Source organism: Chenopodium album, chromosome 12 (genome assembly GCF_948465745.1).
Source record: "Chenopodium album chromosome 12, dcCheAlbu1.1, whole genome shotgun sequence".
Classification (NCBI taxonomy): Eukaryota; Viridiplantae; Streptophyta; class Magnoliopsida; order Caryophyllales; family Amaranthaceae; genus Chenopodium; species Chenopodium album.
Window position 1 is genome coordinate 51,199,829 of NC_137845.1, and position 22,058 is coordinate 51,221,886.

Here is a 22,058-nt window from a genome sequence, read left to right on the forward strand (position 1 = left end):
ATTATTAAACTTTGCCTTATTTTGACATAGATGGGTAGCCGTAATCATAATGACAACAACATTTATAATCTTTGACCATTCCTTGAGAAGGATAGGTTGACTAGAGAAAACTTTTCCACTTGGGAAAGAATGCTAAGGCTCGTTCTGAAATCTGAAGGTAGAGAGGATGTCATTGACACCCTATTACCAGGACCTCTGCCAGAAACTGCAACTACGGCAGAAGTCAAGAAGCATAAGGAAACTCATGATAGAGTTGTGCCTATCACTTGCTTGATGATTTCTACCATGGAGCCTAGTCTTCAAAAGCGTTTTGAGGATCAGAATGCGTACACAATCATGCAAGAACTCAAAGCTTTGTTTAAGAAACAAGCTAGAGTTGAAAGGTACGAGCTCCATCGTGAGATTCAGGATTGTAGGACGGAGAAGGGTGCCATAGTTCATGATCATGTTTTCAAAATGATCGGCCTTATTCAAAATATGGAGAAACTAGGGCACCCATACAGTGATGAGATAGCAACAGACATCATTCTCCACTCACTTCCAGAAAGTTTCAACCAGTTTATCATGAACTTTAACATGACTGCGATTGCAAAGACTATGAATCAATTGCACGCAATGTTGGTTTGCTAAAAAACAAATCCCTAAGGAACCTAAGAAGGAAGTTCTTATGATTCAAAAGGGAAAGGGGTTCAAGAAGAAGGGGCAAAAGGCTAGTGCCAAGAGCAAGGGCAAGCAAGTTGCCAAGGCTCCTGAGAAGCCTAAGGCGAATCCAAAACCCAAGGCTGCAAGTGAAAGTGAGTGCTTTTACTGCAAGAAGAAGGGGCATTGGAAACGCAATTGCCAAATATACCTTGACTTCCTCAAGAAGAATGGAGCATCAACCTCAGGTATTATGTTATAAACATTTTAACTTTCACTTAGGTATGTGATACCAAGTTGCAGTGTTTAACATTATTAATGTTGCATAGGGACCGCAAACAAGTGAAGCTAGCATGGAAATAAAGCTTGAAGGTGCACTAAAAGTGTTTGAGTGGCCAGAGATAGCTTCATAGTTTTATTTTCTGATTAGTTTATCATGATTCAAGAACGATTTCCGGTTTTGATGAGACAATTTTCAGTGTTAGTTTGAATACTGATTTGGTTTTACTTGGCTTGGAAAAGTGTTGATCCATGAACGAGGTAATAATTGTTTTCATTTTGCTAGATATGAGTTATTTTGTTTTATGACATTGATAAAAGTAGATCACGAAAGCAATTTAGATGATTAAAGTAAACTTACTTACAACAAAGTAAAATTAGGTCACATAAACCAATTGCACATCCAAAGTAACAATTGGATGGACTATTATTCTAATTTGATTATGAATCATTTGAGAATTAGAAGTCATGCTTGATAAGGTAAGATGACCAAGTCACCTTTTAGTTGAAAGGGTAAAAGAGCTAATGACCTTTTGGAACACAAACATATGATGTGTGTGAACCAATAAGTTCAAGAATTAGCAAAGAGATTTAACTAAAAGCTTAGAATCATTGAAAAGTTCAAAATTCCAAAATGAAATGAAATCAATTTGAGATAAACAATTTAACACCATAATATGATTGTTGTGATAAATATTTAACTCAAATTTAAGATCATCTAAAAGGGAATTGTTGAATTAGTTCACAATCTAGGAACATTATAATTAAAATGTATGTTTAAAGAAGGAATCAAACTTTGCTTGCCATGGTTCGATCCTAGAATAGCTTTAATGATTTACGGATATCGTTTTGAGGACATATATTACAACAACAATTGCGAATATACTAAATAGGAAACTTAACCAAAGCAGTAGAAAAGATGTCATAAGAGTTATGATTTGGAAATGTTCTAAAAGCTATCTTTTCCAAACAGGATTAAGGGTTATGAAATTAATGTAAAATGTTTACAAAGATAACATAATACACCCTAAATTAAGTGAATAGTTCTTCGTGGGTTTTCCCATGAAAACTAAGAGGTATTATTCCTACAATCGCGTACATAACAAAGTGTTTGTTGCTTGCGATAATGTCTTTATAGAAAGAAATCTCTTTCTACAAAGCCAAGTGGGAGTAAAGTTAGGTCTCGATGAGATTCGAGACGAGCAACAAATGGATGTGGATAACACTACATCAAAGACGAAGGCATATGAAATCAGCTAATTAGATAAACCATGTGTCGAAGAAAGCTAATTCAACTAGGGATGCTTCTATCGTCCCAATTTGAATGAAAGGCTTCAAAGAGTTGAAGAGAATAATACTATTGTTCCTCATACCCATTGTAGGTTACCTAGGATCAAAACAAGCAGTTTGTTGGAATTCTAGTAAAAGGTGAATTCTAAAATTTTCCTATTGAAATGGTTAAAATCCATGCCCTACAAGCAAGCTTTGGATAAGTGCCAACTCAGGAAATGGCTAAGGCCATTAAATCTAGAATGGACTCCATGTCTGTAAATATGTGTTAGTCCATGATAATCTTACAAATAGGGTCAAACCTATTAATGTGTAAGCCTGCTCGGATTCTTCTAGTGATTGCTGATTTCGATTACGAAGTTTAGCAATGGAGATCAAAATCACCTTCATGAAATGTTCTTGATGGATGGTATGTATATGATACAACCTAAGAGTCTTGAAATCCAGAAATCCTAGAAAGTTTTGCAAACTTCAGAAATTCATTTAATGGATTGAAGTAAGCATCAGGGAGTTGGAAAATTCGTTTCAATTAGGCAATCAAATAGTTTGATTTCCTCAAAGAACGATAAGGAATATTGTAGAGACAAGAAGTTTAGTGGGAGCAATCGGTCTTCTTGGTCTTGTATGTAGATGACATATAGTTCATATGAAATGACATATCAATGCTTGAATAAGTCAAGCAATGGTTAAAGTGTTATTTCCATATGAGAGACTTAGGAGATGTTGAGTGCATATTGGGAATCAAGATCCACGACGTGGATCTTGAAGAATGATTGGACAACATCAAGAGACTTATGTTGATAAGGACCTTGACAAGTTCATGAAGCATGACTCTAAGAGAGGATATTTTCCCATGTTTCATGGTATTACGCTCAGTAAAACTCAGTGCTTTCAAAAGCTAATAGAGTTGAGTTGTACGTATAGTGTGCCTCATGCTTTTGCAAAAGGGTCCATTATATGTGCCATGATATGTACTAAGCAAGATGTTACATATAACTTGTGCATGTGTAGCAGGTTCCAAGCAAATTCAAAATAAGCATGCTGAAAGTTGCCAAGAGCAAATCCTTGAGTACTTGAGAAGGATTAAAGGAATTTCTCTAGTTTATAGTGTTAAAAGTGAACAAGTTGTCAAAAGGTTATACGGATGCAAGTTTTCTAAACAAGCAAGATGACTTTAGATGTTGATCTAAATACATTTTGTGTTTGTATGGAGAAGTACAGTAAGCTTGAAGAGTTCAAAGCAGCATACTGTCGCATACTCAATGTCAGAATATGTGTATTTAGCTACAGTAAGAGTAGTTAAGGAGGAAGTTTGGATCAAATTGTCTTGTGACTAAGAGGACACCTTTGCCAAATTAAAAACAAAGGAGCCAGGGTCACATCACAAATCCGAACAAATAGATATGAGATATCACCTCATTTATGAGATCAATGACAAGGGGGATGACGTGATCTTCAGAGTTTTATTACTCTCATATCTTAGTCCATAGACTAAGATATGAGAGTCATATTAAAGACTTGGATTGAAGTAAGTTATGTAATTTAAGTTGTGTATGTTTTGAGAAAACATATTACATAAGAAATGCATCAATTTGTAGAATTATGTTTAAAATAGAAATTTCATTTCTCTTATTTAATTATGGTTTTGGAAATTAAATAAAATGTCCAAAATAATTATGAATTGATGGGCTCATCAGGTTGATGACCTGGTGAATGAAACCCCACGGGTGAACAAAACTCATATATTATTTGAGTTCCTAGTTCGAAATCATTAAAGTGGACATAAATGATTTCAATAAATGGACTAGCATGTAAGATTGATTGGATAGCGCAGTTTCATGGGCTATAGGGGAATAGTGATGCTCGGTCAATCACTTGGATATGCATGAATGATGCATGATCAAACTATTAACCTACTTTGAAGTTCAAGTATAGAGCTTCCGGATATATTAGTGGATTCCTTTGACATGAGTGGAACATTGATTTCATTTAATGGATGTTATGACTGTGGTACACTCAAACGTCTACCCGTAACTGGAGATTATAAAGGGTGTTTCCTGGTTATTTCAAAAGTTGAGTGGGAGCCTTGTTTCCACAAGATTGGATAGAGTCTACCTATTAAATTAGGAAATGTGTCATGGCCGCTTAAAGAGGGAGAATTCAGAAAATACGTGGCCACGTTCAAATGAATTACTCAGTAATCATTTGGTTTTGTAATTCTAACTCAGATTTCAAGAAATTATTTGTAGATTAATATATCTCGACATGTGATGCAATCATATTATCAAATCGACACATATTGACTTAAGGAATTTGAATATTGCACATTTGTCTCAGACAAGTGGGAGATTGAAGGATTTATGTCTTCATCGTGTGCAATTACTAGATATATAAATGGATCAAATTAGGAGATAATTAAGTTCGGACATTTGGGTCGTCGTTTTATCATAGCTAGTGGTACTAACGATCTTTGGGCTAGTAAAATAGCCCAAAGCCCAATTGGACGGATCCTATAAGGTCACACAAAGGGTCTAGATCGAGCACGAGAGGACGAGGCCCATGATGAGCCTCATCCTCTAGTATGGCCGGCCACATGGAATGGGTTGGAGGGTTTTGGGCTTCCTAACCCTAGTCTAATTATAATGTGATTATAAATAGACTAGGTGCCTAGGGTTTGCACGACACAGTAATTCAGTGATCAGTTTGATCAAACCCAACTTAGCAAACACGAGACCAAGCCCTCTCAAACTCTCCTCTCTCTCACGGCTATCTCTCCTCCCTCGGCGCCAGTGTGGTGGTTCATGGTGGTGGTGGTTCGTGGTGGTTGGTTAGTCCATTAAAGGTGGTGATCGCGGTTTTCCTAAATCACTCGACCAATCTAGTATTGGTGGACGGCTCGTTCGAAGCTCGTGGACTAAGTAGAGGAGCAACGCTTGGGGCTCTATTCTCTCCTTGATTTGTCAATCATTTGCTACGTGGAATTCACGCTTCAAAGGTATGATTATGTGTCTTGTGTGTTATGCATGTGATCTTGGGATTAGGTACTTGATTGAATATGATTCATGATTTTCTGCTGCGTAGTACCTATAAACTCTTACACTTTTCTCAAGCGACCAATCTCTTCTTGAATTTGCTCTATGGATGACATTATTGTTGGACTAGAACTTGTTGTAGAGGGAAGGTGGTTTGAAAGGGATGGATTGTTTGGTGGTAAACGTAGAAAGCGAGCGCCCAGGAGAATTCGTTCCCAAGTTTGAAAACCAGCCCTAAAAGAAGTAAAAAAGGATAAGTAAATCAATACGCTTGTTTAGGGAAAAAAGAAGAGGAAAGTACGCAAGATATATTCAAACGGATAACATCGCCTTTAAACAATTCTTCAACAAAGATATTGTTTTAACGAGCCAATTTGTTTTTCGCAAAATCAAAAAGGCTCGTAGCAGAAGGTGCGCGCAAGTAAATAGGCTGCGCGCGGCTAGCGCGCACATCCTAATCTCTTACGCTGGTTGTGGTCGCGCAACTCAATGACTTGCGTGCCACCTACTCGTGCAACTTTTTTTTCCAAGCAGTTTTTTTTTTTTGTTTTGTATTTTTAATTCGTTTTTTTTCTCGATTTTTTTTATGTTACCCTTCGAATATGACTCAAAATTACAAAGAGAAAACTTCGTAATTGGGAACCTAAACCAAACTAAAAAAAAAGCTATCCTAACACGTCACACATAGTAATATAATCATATAAGCATACAATAAGCCAAGGTTCACGTAATGCCATTCTAAGGTCGTAAGCTTGGGTGTCCAAAGGTACCATATCTTAAGGAACGACGCACAAATCAATCACTCAACGTGTTGACTCATGACATAGCCCTCCCAACATTTTGTTGGCGATATGGGTGGGATGATTGTTATTGATTTTGGGATAGAAGCCTAGTGTTGGCAACCCCTAGTCAATGAGCCAATCCCCAAAGGTTAAAGTGTGCTATGATTATGCATGATGCAATGCTGCTTGTTTGGTTTTTACTTTTGTGAAAAAGGAAGATATCATGTGTTCGAGTCTTGCTCTCTAACTAGAGATTATCCAAGTTAATTCTCATTACAATCCATTGGCAACCTAGTGTTGGAAACCTTGAACCATAACTACTAACTAATCTTGTAACATCTAAGTCCCCACTGTAAGGAGGGTGTTCCCATCGTAGGGGATCCTTCTCCTTAGATGCCCATGGCCCTTTAAAAGCCTAGGACTTTACACTTGTTAGGGTGTATTAGGATTTGAATTCCTGACTATTTGGGAGACCTTGGATTAGAAATGATACTTTCATCACGCTTTTTTGTAAGAAACAATTAGGAGTTGCCAATGAGTTTTAGGAAAACTCATAAACCTCGTTCATGCCTTTCTCCCAAGTGGAGTTCAAGGGATAATTAGCACGAATCGTAAGTTTACCCATGCCCAAATTGGTCTACATAAACCAGAAATGAGTTCGGGAGCGAGGGTACTAAAATAACGTTCCTTTTAGGGAGGAATCGCTATTCTAGCCCTAGTTATGGCCTCTACTAGCTCTTTTTCAAAATTTCATTACCAAACAATATATGCAACGTAATACCTAAAACTAATTTAGTTGATTTTATTTACACACATTGATCAAGTAGGAATTACATTGCAAAGTCGTTATTATTTATTTAATTCAAGTTCGTGAGAGGAACAAAATAAACAAGATTCACATTGGCTTAAGTGATCACTCAACAATTAATTATTCAATTCTATTCTTTTTTAACGAAAGATACTATGTGAAATTAATTAATTAGAAATCCGTTTAAAGTGATCAAACAACACTAATTAATTAATTAAAGTCCTTTTAAACAATAAAAATAAAGGTGATTGATCTAAGTGCTCGGGAATTTACCACTTCTCTTTGCTAGATCTTCGTTTATAACACTTATGGACTCCTTCTTGTTCAGGAACCTCCACCGTAGTAACAAAGATTAAGAGGGGTGAGTGTTTAGGACAAGAGGGTTTGGTTGCACACAAGTTCACAATATTTCTGCCAGCAATTTAGGTTAATTTTCTGTGTGTTTGAACCTCGTATTAAGCCCCTATTTATAGGGAAGGGATACGATTAGGGTTTTGAGCATTCTGCCGCAGCAGGTGTCGCGCGCATCTGAATGGGTTGCGTGCAACTGACCAGCGCAAGTGATTTAGTTGCGCTGCTATAGGCAGCACAACAGATTGTCTTGCGTGCAATATTAAGGTAAGATTCGATTTCATATTTTTATAAAATTCTGAATCTTCCGCAAGCGCATCACTGGAGGTTACGCTGGGTGTTGCACGCAACCTTGTGAGTTGCGCGCGCCAGACCAGCGCGACTCTTTGAGATGCGCGCGGATTTATCTTCGGCAACATCAATTTTAACCTAGGCGCTTCTAAATCCGTCATTATTAGGGTTTAAGCTCAGGCTTAAGCCTAATTATGATCGCGCTTAGTTGATTGGACCTTAATGCTTTTGCTTTTGGGTTAGGCTAGCTTATTTTTATGTTCTTGCAATTCAATCAATAACCCACAAGTGTTCTTCACGTTAATCCAACACGAAGATGGTTTTATTTATCGTCATTGCACTTCCTGTCAGGACAGGAGGCCAAAAGTAGATGTCTACAATAATCACATCAAATCCCTTACCAATCGTCTTGCGGACGTTGATGATCCGATTCCTGATACCCGTCTTATCCTAAAAATGACTGTCGGACTTCCAGAAGCTTATGCCGGAATCGTGGATTTTATACAAAATCAAGAACCTCTTCCCTCTTTCGAAAGTTGTCGTTCCCGCCTTAAGCTTGCCGAGCACACCATCAAGAACCGCCTCGCCAAGGAGGGGGGCACCACCAGTCGCCAGCCTACCGCACTCGTCTCCTCCACCGACAGTCAGCAGCAATCCGAGTCCTCTAGGAACTCAACTCGAGCGAATAACAAAAACATCAAGCAGAAGAAGTCTAATTCTAAGAATTCTAACAAAGGTCGCACATCTAGTCCAGCCCAACAGCAATCGGGCTCAACTAATGGGCAGCCTTAACAGTTTCAGCAGGGCCCGTATTCAGGGCCACGTTGGCTGGGCCAGTGGCCCAATCCTCCATGCTTGTATCCAGCTCAATCTTGGGCTCCACGGGCTGCTTCCTCTTCCACTAGTTCAAGGCCAAATAGGCCTGGGATTTTGGGTCTGGCTCCTCAAGAGTACAGTGCTCAAGACAATGGTCCAAATCCTACCCCTACACACATTGAAGTTGCTATGCAAATGCTTGCCAATCTCAACCATCCGGATAGCAATTATTATATGGACACTGGCACCACATCTCATATGACGGCCGATCAAGGTATTCTCTCTACCTATGTCAATTTGAGCATTAAAAATCATAACATTGTTGTTGGTCATGGTGATTTAGTTCAATTATTGGTCATAGTAGTGCTACTTTTCCCTTCCCGTACCCTCCATTTACCCTAAACCATGTTTTGCATGCTCCCAAAATAATAAAGAACTTGATATCTGTTCTTAAATTCACAACTGACAATATAGTTTCTATTTCCTTTGATCCTTATGGGTTTTTGTGAATGATTTACAGACGCTGGCCCACCTAATGAGATGTGACAGTTCTGGTAACCTATATCCAATCTTTCCAACCAGTCAAGCCAACTCTTCCGTCACACATTCAAATTTTACTACTCTTTCTTCTGATCTTTGGCATAATCGATTCGAACACCCCGGCGATGTTGTTCTTAGATCTTTAAGTAATCAGAAATTTATTGAATGTAATAAGGCTTGTAATTCTTTTTGTTCTTCGTGTCCTTTAGGCAAACACGTTAAACTTCCTTTTTATGATTCTATGTCGCATACTGTTTTTCCATTTGATATTATTCATAGTGATCTATGGAATTCTCTTATCCTTAGTTCTTCTGGACATGGTTATTATCTATTGTTTCTTGATGACTACAATAAATTTTTTGTGGACTTATCCTATTGCAAAGAAATCTCAAGTCAAACACCTATTTCAATCTTTTCATAAGATAGTCCAAACTCAATTTGAACATAACATTAAGACTTTTCAATGTGATAATGGCACCGAGTATGTTAATGGTACTCTTAAATTTTTTTTTTAAGATCATGGCATGCTCTATCGTCTCTCTTGTCCTCACACCTCTCCTCAAAATGGAAAAGCTGAACGCCACATAAAATTAATTAATAATATTATTCGGACCCTTCTTGCTCATGCTTCCTTGCCACATTCTCTTTGGCATCATGCTCTAGCCATGGCTACTTATCTCCTAAACATTCTACCAACAAAGGTCTTAGGTTATAAATCACCTACTCGAGTTTTATACCAACGTGATCCAATCTATTCGGCATTACGAGTCTTTGGTTGCTTATGTTTTCCTCTCTTTCCTCCCACTACTATAAACAAGTTGCAAGAACGGTCTACCCCTTGTGTCTATCTTGGCCCCGCACTAGAGTCGGTTTAGTTATATTTGTTAATATTGTCGTTTAGGTTATATATCAACCGACTCTAAACGGCAACCTACATTATCTAAGTCTAGTGCATAGGCTGAATATCGCGGGGTTGCTAATGTGGTATCCGATTCTTGTTGTATCCGAAATTTGTTGCTTGAGCTCTATTTTCCTATTCGCAAAGCAACGATTGTTTATTGTGACAATGTAAGTGTCATCTACCTCTCTGGTAATCCGGTGCAACATCAACGCACCAAACACATTGAGATGGACATTCATTTTGTTCGTGAGAAAGTCGCTAAGGGCGAGGTACGTGTCTTACATGTTCCTTCTCGTTATCAGATTGCAAATATTTTTACGAAGGGCCTTCCTCGGGTTTTGTTTGATGACTTTCGTACCAGCCTCAACGTTCGTGATGCTCCCGCTACGACTGCGGGGGAGTGTTAGAATATATGTAAATATATTCGGTTGACTTTGTATATAATTAGTTTGGTAATTGCATTTATCCTAGCCTAGTTTGTAGCTAGTTAGTTTCCTTAGATAACTCTTGTAATTGTGTATTTATACCGATTGTGAATCAATGAGAAAGGAACGATCAATCTCTTTCATGGATTTCCTGCTCGTGTTTTGGATCTTTACCATGAGATGGAGTCCTTGAGGATCCGTCCTTATGTTGTACGAGTAACATTAGTTGAGGTTTTATAACTTTTATCCTCTTGAGCACTAGACCTGACAATCCTGACCTATACCCGACCCAACCCATGACTCAAAAACATTGACTTGAAATAAACCCGAAACCCGAAATTGATCCGACCCGACCCGAAAATGGAGTTGACCCGACCTTGACCCGACACCCAAACTGACCGGACCCGAAGTTGACTCATTCCAAAATTGACCCAAAGTTTTTGACCCGAACAAACCCGATGCCCAAAATTGACCCAAACAGACCCGATAACCAAAATGTCCCGAACTAAAATTACCTTATAATTGAACTTAAAATGTCGTACAAAAAATAACTCAAATTGTTCATCTTCAACCGTAGCTAAGCTCATAAACTTAATATATACTCCGTATTAAATTATTGATTTGAGCTTGATTCATAAATGAAACAACCCGAACATGACCTAACCAGACCAGATTTTGACCTGGCCCGAATATGACCCAAACATACATGACCCGAAATTGACCCGACCCGAACTCGACCCGATACTTGACCCGAAACCCGAATCGATCCGACCCGACTCATACCCAACCCAAATGTTAGCTGACCTGAAATGACCCAACCCGAAAATGACTCAACCCAGACTCGACCCGAATGACCCATTTTCTAGGTCTATTGTGCGCACCAGTGCTCGTAGCATTGATTGTAATGTGGAGAAGCAAAATGAACCTTTACGGTATAGTTCGAATGTGTTCTTGAAGAGTGTATTGATTAATATGCATTTTAGGCGTGGGAATTTGGTGAAGGCTCGAGACATTTTTTATACACCCAACAAAAGATTGGTCCTGTGGACGGCTATATTAATAAGTGGTTATGGCTTGCGGCAAGGAGAAGTTGTTGCGGAGGTTTTGGGAGAAGGGGGTGGTTTCCGGTAGAGCTAAGGAGGGAGTGGGTAGGGGCTGTGGTGGTAGGTGATTTTTTTTTTTTTGTATTTTTGTATTTTTTTTCTTTTGTTTATTCATTTTTTTCCCCAATTAGCATTCAACATGTAAAAAAAAAAAAAAGCAGGCCACCGTTTCATATTATTTACAACAATTAGACATTTTTTCTTTCTGCTTTATGTCAAATCGTTGCAAATAATATGAAACAGAGGTAGTATTTCTTTACTAACAGAGAGAAATGCCATCCATTAAACTAGGAATTTGGAGTTATTTAAAAAAATAATAAAAAAAATTGGGAATCTGGGATTAAGGCAGTTGTTCAAAAAGGCTAAAAATTGTACTCCATTCGTCCCCTTTTGTTTCTCACTTTTGAAGGAAAATAACGGGAATTATGGTGGAAAATGTAAATTAATGAAAGTATATGGGAAAGTAAGATTTTCAATTAATAAAGTAGTAAAAGTACATGGAAAAGAGACATTCCAATTAAAAAAAATAATTAAAGTACACGGGAAAGATAAATTGATAGATTTAAGATTGTAAAACATTAAATTAGTCAAAAGTTGACACAATTATTATGGCAAATGTTAGGGTAAAATAGGAAGATGACTTAATAAAGACAAAAAAATAAGGGTATAAAAGTCTTTTATGTATCTTAATAATACTTCCTCCGTTACGAATTACTCGCAACAATTACTAAAACCGGTCGGTACACATTACTTGCAACAAGCTTTTTTCTTTCCTTTTTGGTAAGTTTTTTTTTTTTTTTTTTTGTGTAAATTGACCAAATTACTCTTAATCTTTTTTAAACACCCTAATTAAACTACTGATTTTATCTTATTAACTTAAACCCAAACGTTGATTAACTTAATCATTTCCACCAAAACATTCGTCCTCCATCTAAATTCATCGTCATCCTAAGTTCCCAACCACCTTCATCGTTAAATTTCATCATCTTCTTCCTCATCCCCATTATTTTTCTCTCTCTTCCTCCATTGAATTTATTCATCTTCTCCCTCATCCCCATCATTTTTCTCTCTCCTCCTCTAACCCCATTCTCATAATTTTCTAGATCTGTGGGTTTGCTAGTTTCGTGGGTTCGTTGGTTCATGGGTTAGGGTTCTGGGTTTGTGGGCTGTGGGTTTTTGATTATGGGTTTGTGGGTTTGAATCTGGGTTTGTGGGTTTGAATCTGGGTTTGTGGGTGGTGGGCATTAGGTTATGGGTTTGTGGGTTTGAATCTAGGTTCGTGGGTTGTGGTTTGTAGTGTTTTAGGTTTCATGGGTGGTGGTTTATGGGTTCGAATCTGGTGGTGGTGGTTAGTGGGTTCGAATCTATCTTGTGGTGGATTGTGGTTCGAATCTTGTGGTGGGTGGGTTTGAATCTATCTTGTGGTGGGTTCGAATCTTGTGATGGTGGTGGGTTCACGCTGCTGGGTGGTTTCGTGCTGCTAGGTGGTGGTGATAGGTGGTGGTAGTTTGTGAAATCTTGGTGCTCGGTTGACGGTTGTGGTGGTGTGAATTTTGATTTTTTTTGGGGTGGGGGGGGGGGGGGGGTTGGATTAACTATGTTTAACATCTTTTGACTTGGGAACCGCAAAAGTCTTGCGAGTAACTCATAACGGAGGGAGTAATAAAAATGTGAAATGTGACAAACATTTAGGGGCACCCAAAATGGCAAAAGTGACAATCAAATGGGGACGGAGGGAGTATTTTAGTAATATGACTCAAATAGGAGCACGCCCACGTTGATCTCGCAGATAAACCAGGGACGTTTATTAAACGTCAATTTCGTCAAATTGGCTAGCGAAATAGGGGTATATCTATAATTTAACTTCGACTGGGAATCTTTGCTTTTAACTTCATATAAACAACGTTACTCAAAAGTGAGTTAACCATGGTTAAGTGGAGTTACTTCCCATGCCCCAACAACCAACTTCACCGCTTCGCGGTGATAGGGCGGTCGACCAAATATTAAGACACCCTAGTAGCAAAATATGTAAAGTGGGGCCACATTAACCCTTTAGGGGAAGGTGTGACAAAGAGGGTGGTGGTTAATCGCCGTTATCGTGGTCGTTGCTAGTGGTTGTGACTTGTGAGGTGGGTTGAATATGGTAGGAACGGTGGGTAGATCTGGTAGTAGCGGCGGGGTCGATCTAAAGGAACAAGACGACTAGGTTTGTAGAGGAGAGAGAAGGAAGTGTAGTACTGTTTTTGGGGTTGATTATGGTGAATGGCGAAGATCAGAGTAAAAGCAAGTAGGAACCAGAGTAGAAGAAAAGATCGAATAAAGGAGAAAAGGGAGTTAACTCAAGTTGAGCAGCTTGGGTTAACTCCTAACGGCCACAAGCAAAGTCGTTTGATGGACCCTAAAAGCACTTTGCAAGTGATATTTCAGAAAAAGTTGCACACCTATTCCAATTTGTTTATTGTTATTTTGTGCTTCCCAATGCTATTTTATTACAAGAATGTCACTTGATAAACAAAAAAATGTTTATCAAAAGGATCAATTTGTATTTGCTCCTCAAATAGCGAGACATTTTATTCACAATAATGCTATTAAATAAATGCCTAAAATTTATATAGGTAACAAATCGAGTCTCGCTATTTTATTTTCCATTCATACTTTTTTTTTCTTTTTTTAAACAAGATTTTACAAGCCATTCTTACTAGAGGTGTCAAACCCGAACCGACCCGAAAAAAATTATCCGTTTCGAACTGTAACCGATCCGATTTTATCCGAGAAATTCAAGACCCAAACCCGAACTGTAACCGAACTGAACTCAACCCGAATCCGAACTTGACCCGATCTGAACTTAACCCGACACCGATTTGATCCGACCTGAACTCAACCCGAATCCGATTTGACCCGACCTGAACTCCACCCGAACCGATTTGACCCGACCTGAGCTCAACCCGATCCGAAATTGACCCGACAAATAACCGATCAGATCCGATCTGTTTTGACCCGAACTGATATTAACCCGGCCCGATTTTAACTCGATTTGATTTTACCCGATCCAAATTTAACCCGACCATAATTGATTATTGACCTTTTTATTCAAGTTCTTATAAAATATATTTACTAATTATTAATAAGTTAACTTTTTTACTAAAAAAAAATAGTCTGAAGTCTTAAATTTACTACAAACCCATCACGTAAGACAATCTGACCAAAAAGTAGGTGGGGTCCATATAAAGAGCTCTTTCTTCCTATCTCTCTCCTTTTTCCTCTCTCTACCATGTGTTTTTTAGAACATTTTAATCATTGTTATGTATTTACAAATACACAACATTCCTTCATTACTACTTCCTCTACAACTGTGCATTATCATAGAATTATAGGCATTATACATCGTACGGTTATATACACACTACATACATATGCAATAATTTATGCTCAAATAAAAAGAATGTACATAGTAACAATTAACTATCAATATGTATAAAGTCAAGTTTTTAATATAAAAATTGAATTAGTAATAAAGTAATTCTAACAACTCTAACAAATATCTTATACAAATTGAACTAGTAATAAACTAAACTAATAGTACAGTACTCATAACCTCGTAAGATTGTACAATTGATGAATAGTTGTAACCTTGTAATAACCTTAAAAAATTGATATTCTTTTTTGTATATATCACCATATGTAACTATTACTCGTTAATAACTTAATATATCACTAGCTTGGTCTCACTTATATAAGTATGATAAGTTATCAATAATTATTCAATCTCAATTTTTCTTTAAGATAAAAATTATACATAACTTGATCAAATGAGAAAACTAAAACTTCGTGCTTCGTAATTAATAATCATATTGAACCAATAATAAGGTAAAAACTCAATAATATCTCTAGATTAAAAATAACCTTATTTGGATATGAATTTGGTCAGCTCGACCAAAATCCAGCCAAACACAAAAAGGAATTGAATTGAAACTGACCATTTAATGAATCAACGGATCAACCTTATCTTAATCAAACCGAACTTGACCGAACCGAAATCATCCGAACCGTAATCAACCCGACCCAAATTCATCCGACCCGAAGTTATCCGGTTAAATCCGTTTTAAACCCGATCCAAATTTATCCGATCCGAAAGTGAACCGATCTGGAGTTGACCCGACCCATATCCGACCCGGACTCGATAGACCATGACCCGAATTTGACCCGACCCGAATTTGATCCGATCCGACCCGACCCGAGTTAAAAGGATAATTTTGATCCGAACATATCCGACCCGAACAGATCCGACCCGAACAGACCCGACCCAAACTCCATCCGATTATCCGAATTGACACCTCTAATTCTTACTAGTTAACTACTAGTCTAGTACTAATTAGTTACTACTACGTTTAAAACTCAACAACTATGATCAAACAAAGCAACACTTGCCAGTTGCCACCAAACCCGATTTATATGTCATCTTCCCGCCACTCTTACCGTTCAAAGCCCTTCAAACTGTCCAACTTCCACCACCTTCGCCGCCACCGTCAACGAATGGAACCTTCAATTACGAGAGCTTTCCAAGCAACATCAATTCTTAAATTCCATTCAATTATACCTCCGAATACTGCGATTTGGGCAATCCCCAGATTCCTCTACATTCCCCTTCATCCTTAAATCTTGCGCTTCTCTTTCTCTCTTTTTCACCGGCCAGCAGCTCCATTCCCATGTCATTCAAACTGGGTCGCTCTTAGATACCTTTGTAATAACCTCTTTGATCTCGTTTTATTGTAAATGTTGTCGACTTGATAGTGCACGCCAAGTGTTTGAAGAAATTCCCCAACCATTTCAGCACCAGCCCACTGTCTGTTACAATGCTATGCTTTCTGGGTATTCGATGGAATCCCGGGTTTCCGATGTGGTGTCGTTGTTTGGTGTAATGAGGTTTTTGGGTGTGGCTTATAATGATGTTACCATGCTTGGGTTGGTCCCTGTTTGTAGCTTGCCGTCGCATTTGAGGTTTGGGATGTCTCTACATGGTCTTAATGTTAGGTGTGGGCTGGTTAATGATGTGGCTGTAGTAAATTGTTTGTTGACCATGTATCTACGATGTGGGTCGGTTGATTCTGCTAGGAGATTGTTTGACAGGATACCAGAGAAGAGTTTGATTACTTGGAATTCCATGATTAATGGATATGCACAAAATAGATTTCCTGCTCGTGTTTTGGATCTTTACCATGAGATGGAGTCTTTGAGGATCTGTCCTAATGCTGTAACGTTAGTTGGGGTTTTATCCTCTTGTGCGCACCTTGGTGCTCGTAGTATTGGTTGTGATGTTGAGAAGCAAATTGAAACCTTAGGGTATAGTTCGAATGTGTTCTTGAGAAGTGTATTGATTAATATGCATTCTAGATGTGGAAATTTGGTGAAGGCTCGTGCAATTTTCGATGATACACCCAAGAAAAGCTTAGTCATTTGGACGGCTATGATAAGTGGTTATGGCTTGCATGGGCAAGGAGAGGTTGCAGTTGATCTGTTTGATGAGATGATTAGTAGTGGAGTTCAACCTGATGGAACAGTTTTTGTGAGTGTTTTATCTACGTGTAGTCATGCAGGCCTAATTGATAAAGGTTTGACATATTTCTACTCAATGGGAAAAGATTACAATTTAGTGCCCAAAAAAGAGCATTATGATTGTATGGTTGATCTATTAGGACGAGCTGGTTGTCTTGGAAAAGCCCACGAGCTCATCATTTCTATGCCAATGCAACCCGATGCAGCTGTTTGGGGAGCTCTTTTGGGTGCTTGTAAGATTCATAAAAATGTTGAATTGGCTAAATTAGCTTTTCAAAGAGTTGTTGAGATTGAACCAGCAAATACTGGGTACCATGCCTTATTATCAAACATATACTTGGATGCTGGAAATATTGAAGGTGTAAAGAAAACCCAAGTGATGATGAGAAGGCTGAAACTTAGAAAAGATCCCGGGTATAGTTATGTTGAACATGAAGGGAGGATTCATATGTTCTTGGCAGGGGATACATCCCATCCTGAGACAAATGAAATCTGCAAAATGTTGGAAAGATTGGAAAAGTCGATATGGGATCTTGGTGAGTTCAGGCAGAGCAATAGTAGATTACATAGTGAAAGGTTGGCAGGTGCAAAAATTATTGTGATAAAGAACCTTCGAGTATGTGAAGACTGTCATTTGTTTATAAAGATAGTTAGCAAGATTGTGGACCGGCTTATTGTTGTTAGAGATGCAACTCGCTTCCATCATTTTAGAAACGGAGCATGTTCCTGCAAAGACTATTGGTAGCAAACTAGCAACAGATGAGAATAATTGATCTTTCAGCAATCCTACCTCAGAATTTTATGAGCTGTAAACACTAAACAGATTACCAAGATTATCAAGGTGTATCTACAATTTAGGAGACTGAATGGTAGGATTCTTGAAGATGTTGCTACACAGCGATGAGTCGGTGACTAGTGGATTGAACAGATAGACAATTGAGGACTGATCCATTCGACTAAGGTGTTTAAAAAATTTGGTTTTTAAAATGTAGAATCTGACTAAACTTCCAAACTTTGAATTTACCCATCTCTTTATTATTTTTTTTTAACATATCTTAAAATACTGGAGTACTCGAAGAACTATACTTTAGAAAAATACTTGTACAGTTAACTTGGTATTGGAGTAAAAAGTAAATTTAAACGTTAATCATTGAAAAGAATATAATCAAACTATCAAAGTGATTATTTTGATTGAGTCGTACATGTTTATTGGTTAATTATTACATACTTCACCGGAATTGACGGATGTGCTCATTTTTCACATTAGCTATTGGATGCTTTCACTTTTGTCAAGTTCTGTACTTTTATGTTCTTTATTTATTTTATATTTTGATGGAAAGATACTTTTATTGAAGTCTTGAACTTACAAAACACAGATCAAACCCATTTCTCATTCTTCTTGTAATCTAGTGATTTTTCAGTGAATAGCTCAACGACAGACCTTGGAATCACCATTGCTGCAAAGCTCATTGAAGTAACTGGTTCTGCTATCATTAAAGGTATTTGTGACATGTGGGGCTACAAATCTCAACTAGCAGACCTTAACGAAACTTTCACCACCATCAACAATGTTCTCCTTGATGCTGATTCCAAGGGTGAGATCTCACACGAAACATGCGGTTACATTGATCAACTCAAGGCTACTGTTCATGATGCTGATGATCTATTCGATGAGTTTTTCACCCTTGCTGAATTGAAGCTGCTCGATGTCAATAATGATGGTAAATTCCTTAATAAGGTACGTAGCTTTTTTTCTACTAAGAAGGGGGTGAGTAATGCTCGTAGAATGTCTCGTCAGGTCAAGGAAATTAGAAAGAAGTTGGATGAAATTGTTAGCAACCATCAGAAGTTTGGTCTTAGTGTAGACTATAATCCTATTGTTAGGAGGAGGGAGGACACTTGTTCCTACGTGGACGCACAGGCTATCATTGGGAGAGAGCATGATAAAAAGGTAGTCATTGATATGTTGTTAGGTTCGAATGATGTTGATGAAAGTATTCGTTTCTTGAGTATTTTGGGAGTGGGTGGATTGGGTAAGACTGCTCTTGCTCAACTCGTTTATAATGATAAAGAGGTTGAAGTAGAGTTTCCGGATCCCAAGTTGAGGTTGTGGGTTTGTGTCTCTGATCAAGATGGTGAGCAATTTGATGTCAGATCAATCCTTTGTAAGATTTTAGAATTAGTTACTGATCACAAGCCTGATGCTACATCCACAATGGAATGGGTGCAGAAGAAATTCCAAGAGCAATTAAAAGGAAGGAAGTTCTTGCTTGTTGTTGATGATGTATGGAATGAAGATTGTGAGAAATGGCGTTGCCTGTACAGGTTCTTAACGTTGGATCTGCAGGGTAGTCGGATTGTGGTGACCACACGTTCGGAGATGACTGCAAAGATTATCGGGGAAAAATATGTGCACAAATTGCAAGGTTTGTCTCCAGAGAATTCTTGGCTCTTGTTTGAGTCTATAGCATTTGACAAAGGGGAACAAGAGCTCGTTAATCATCTCAAGTTAGTTGATATTGGAAAGAAAATTGCTGAAAAATGCTACAACATCCCGCTTGCTATAAAGGTGGTCGGAAGTCTTCTATTTGGTCAGCCTCTGAGTAAGTGGCAGACATTTGTGGATAGTGGATTGGCTAAAATTGGACAAGGTGATAATGAAGTTATGTCTATACTTAAGCTTAGTTATCACAACCTTAGACCCTCTGTGAAGAATTGTTTTAGCTATTGTGCATTGTTTCCCAAAGATGTTTATATAAAGAGGGTGAGATTGATTGATCTTTGGATGGCACAAGGATTCATTGTGCCATTGGACGGAGGTCAAAGCATAGAAGATGCTGCAGAAGAACATTTCCTGATTTTGGTACGCAGATGTTTCTTTCAAGATGTAAAGATAAATATGGTGATATTGAGGGAGTGAAAATCCATGACTTGATGCACGATGTTGCTCTAGAAGTGGGGGGAGAGGAAATAAGTGTAGTGAGTTCTAATACAACCATATTGGGAGATAAAGTTCGTCATGTGTATTTTGCTAGTGATAGATGTCCACAAAGTTTCTTTTGTAAGAGTAAGATTCGTTCGTTTATTTTAAGCTCTCATTCAACATCTCTAGTGGATACACCAATTGACAGTTGGATCTGTCTAAGGGTGTTGTACTTGCGGTCAGTAGGTATGATAAGGCTGCCTGATTCAATTGGTAAGCTACTGCATTTAACGTATCTTGACCTGTCTTCAAATTGTGATTTAGAGACACTCACTGATTCTATTACTAGACTGAATAATCTGCAGACATTAGTGTTATCTGATTGCAATAATTTGAGGGAGTTGTCAAAATACTTTAGTAAATTGGTAAAACTTAGGCACTTGGATTTAAGAGGCTGTGATGAGTTGAGTAGAATGCCTTCTGGAATGGATAAATTGACCAGACTTAGGCACTTGAATTTACGACGATGTGAGTTGAGTAGTATGCCTTCAGGCATGGGTAAGTTGACCAATCTTAGGGTGTTAACGTTGTTTGTGGTGGGTAAGGAAAAGAGAGGTTCTACAGAAGAGCAATGTATGGGAGAGCTCAAAGACCTAAAAGCCCTGACTGATTTAAAAGGTGGCATACGGATTGAAATCGGAAAATATTACATGAATGATGGAGAAGGAAAGTATTTGAAGAGCATGAAACATCTCAGCAAAGTTGAAATATATTTTTATTCAGATGATGATGATAGATGTTCAGAGTGTGAAGGTGTGATGGAAAAGCTAGAGCCATCTTCGAATATCAAGGAATTTCTCTTGTTGAAATACATGGGTATGAAAATTCCAAGGTGGGGTAGAGCAGAGGATGATTGGGCAATTTCTTTCCAACATCTTGTCAACATTAAGATTAATTTTTGTAGAGAGTTGGAGCAAATACCATTGTTGAGTAAACTGCGCTATCTAAAATCACTGTCATTTTGGGGCTTGGAAAAGTTGGAGTATATGGAGATTAGAAGCAACAACACGAGCAATGACGGAGAAGAATTGACCACATTCTTTCCCTCCCTTGAATCTCTTCAGATTCAATATCTTGGAAGTTTGAAAGGATGGTGTAGGGGGGAGGAGTACGTGGTTGATGAAAAGGATGATGATCACATCTTGAGGAGTAGATTGGCATTTCCCCGTCTCTTAAAATTAAAGATCGAGTGTTGTGATAACTTGATGTCATTTCCTTCCTGTCTAAGCCTTAAAGATTTGAACTTCCGTTGGAAGAACAACCGGGTACAAGTTGACTGTGATGGAGATTTACAAGGTGAAGCCAGATTAAGGGAGGTGAAAATCAACGATATGGACTTTCTCAAGTTAATACAGTCACTCTGTCTTACTGCCCTATGCATTGATTCCAATGAGAACGTGGAGAGTTTGTCAGAATTTGGAAAAGTACTCCAGAGCCGAGGGTCTTCCCTACAACGACAAAGCCAAATCTATGTGCATGGACTCGAGGCCCTTACACATTTGAATTATATTAACGGAAGGCTTTGTATATCTGATAGAAGATAAGTTAGTAAGTTAGGATATTGCCATATCTTTTCCTAACTAAATACTAGGGCTGCTCCTGTATATATTAGCTTGATTGATGAATGGAAATACAAGTTTTTGGGCCTAGCTTTTCAAATTAACTGGTCAGGGCTTCACAACTGTCCTTCGGGCAGCATAAAACCCTTAAATTAATTTGGCTGAATTCTTTGACAGATTAGAGGTAGGTTCTCTCTTTCTTTTTCTAATAAACAATATCCCAATTTGATTTAAGCACATAGTAGTTAGTAGTTACTTTCTATTTTCTATTATCAGTAATGCTGAAGTGCTTGTTTGATGTTGCAAAATATGGGTAAACATTCAGAATGATTGAGCAGATGAGCTTATGATAAGTTTTCTTTCATGACCTTTGATTTTCATCCCCTACTCCATAATGATTTTCCAACAAGTCAGCAACTTATTACAAATATCTGGTTATTTTTGCTTTCTCTGGAAGCTTCTTGGATTTGATAGTAGTGTAAGGTAGTATACTAGTTCGAGGGGTGGCACTATTAGTTGAGTTTTGTTTTATATCCTATCTCAATTTGCATATCTTTCTTTTTGTGCAGTAAGTTTCAAGTTGTCAGGCATCAAAACATCAGTATTTACGTGAAGTTTTACGTTGTTGCTGCAAGTGTCGATGCTGCTGCTATTGATGCTGGTTAAAAGTATCTACTGTATCTGCTCCCAAGATTTTGCATTTGTA

At 38.1% G+C, this 22,058-nt stretch overlaps 2 pseudogenes; both read left to right on the plus strand.

Annotated features, from left to right (window-relative positions):
* Positions 1-17,555, plus strand: part of LOC145571299 (putative pentatricopeptide repeat-containing protein At3g11460, mitochondrial pseudogene) — a 47,607-nt pseudogene extending 30,052 nt beyond the window's left edge.
* A 14-nt stretch (positions 17,556-17,569) lies between these two features.
* Positions 17,570-21,337, plus strand: LOC145571300 (putative disease resistance protein RGA1; annotated as a pseudogene).
* Positions 21,338-22,058: the final 721 nt, after the last annotated feature.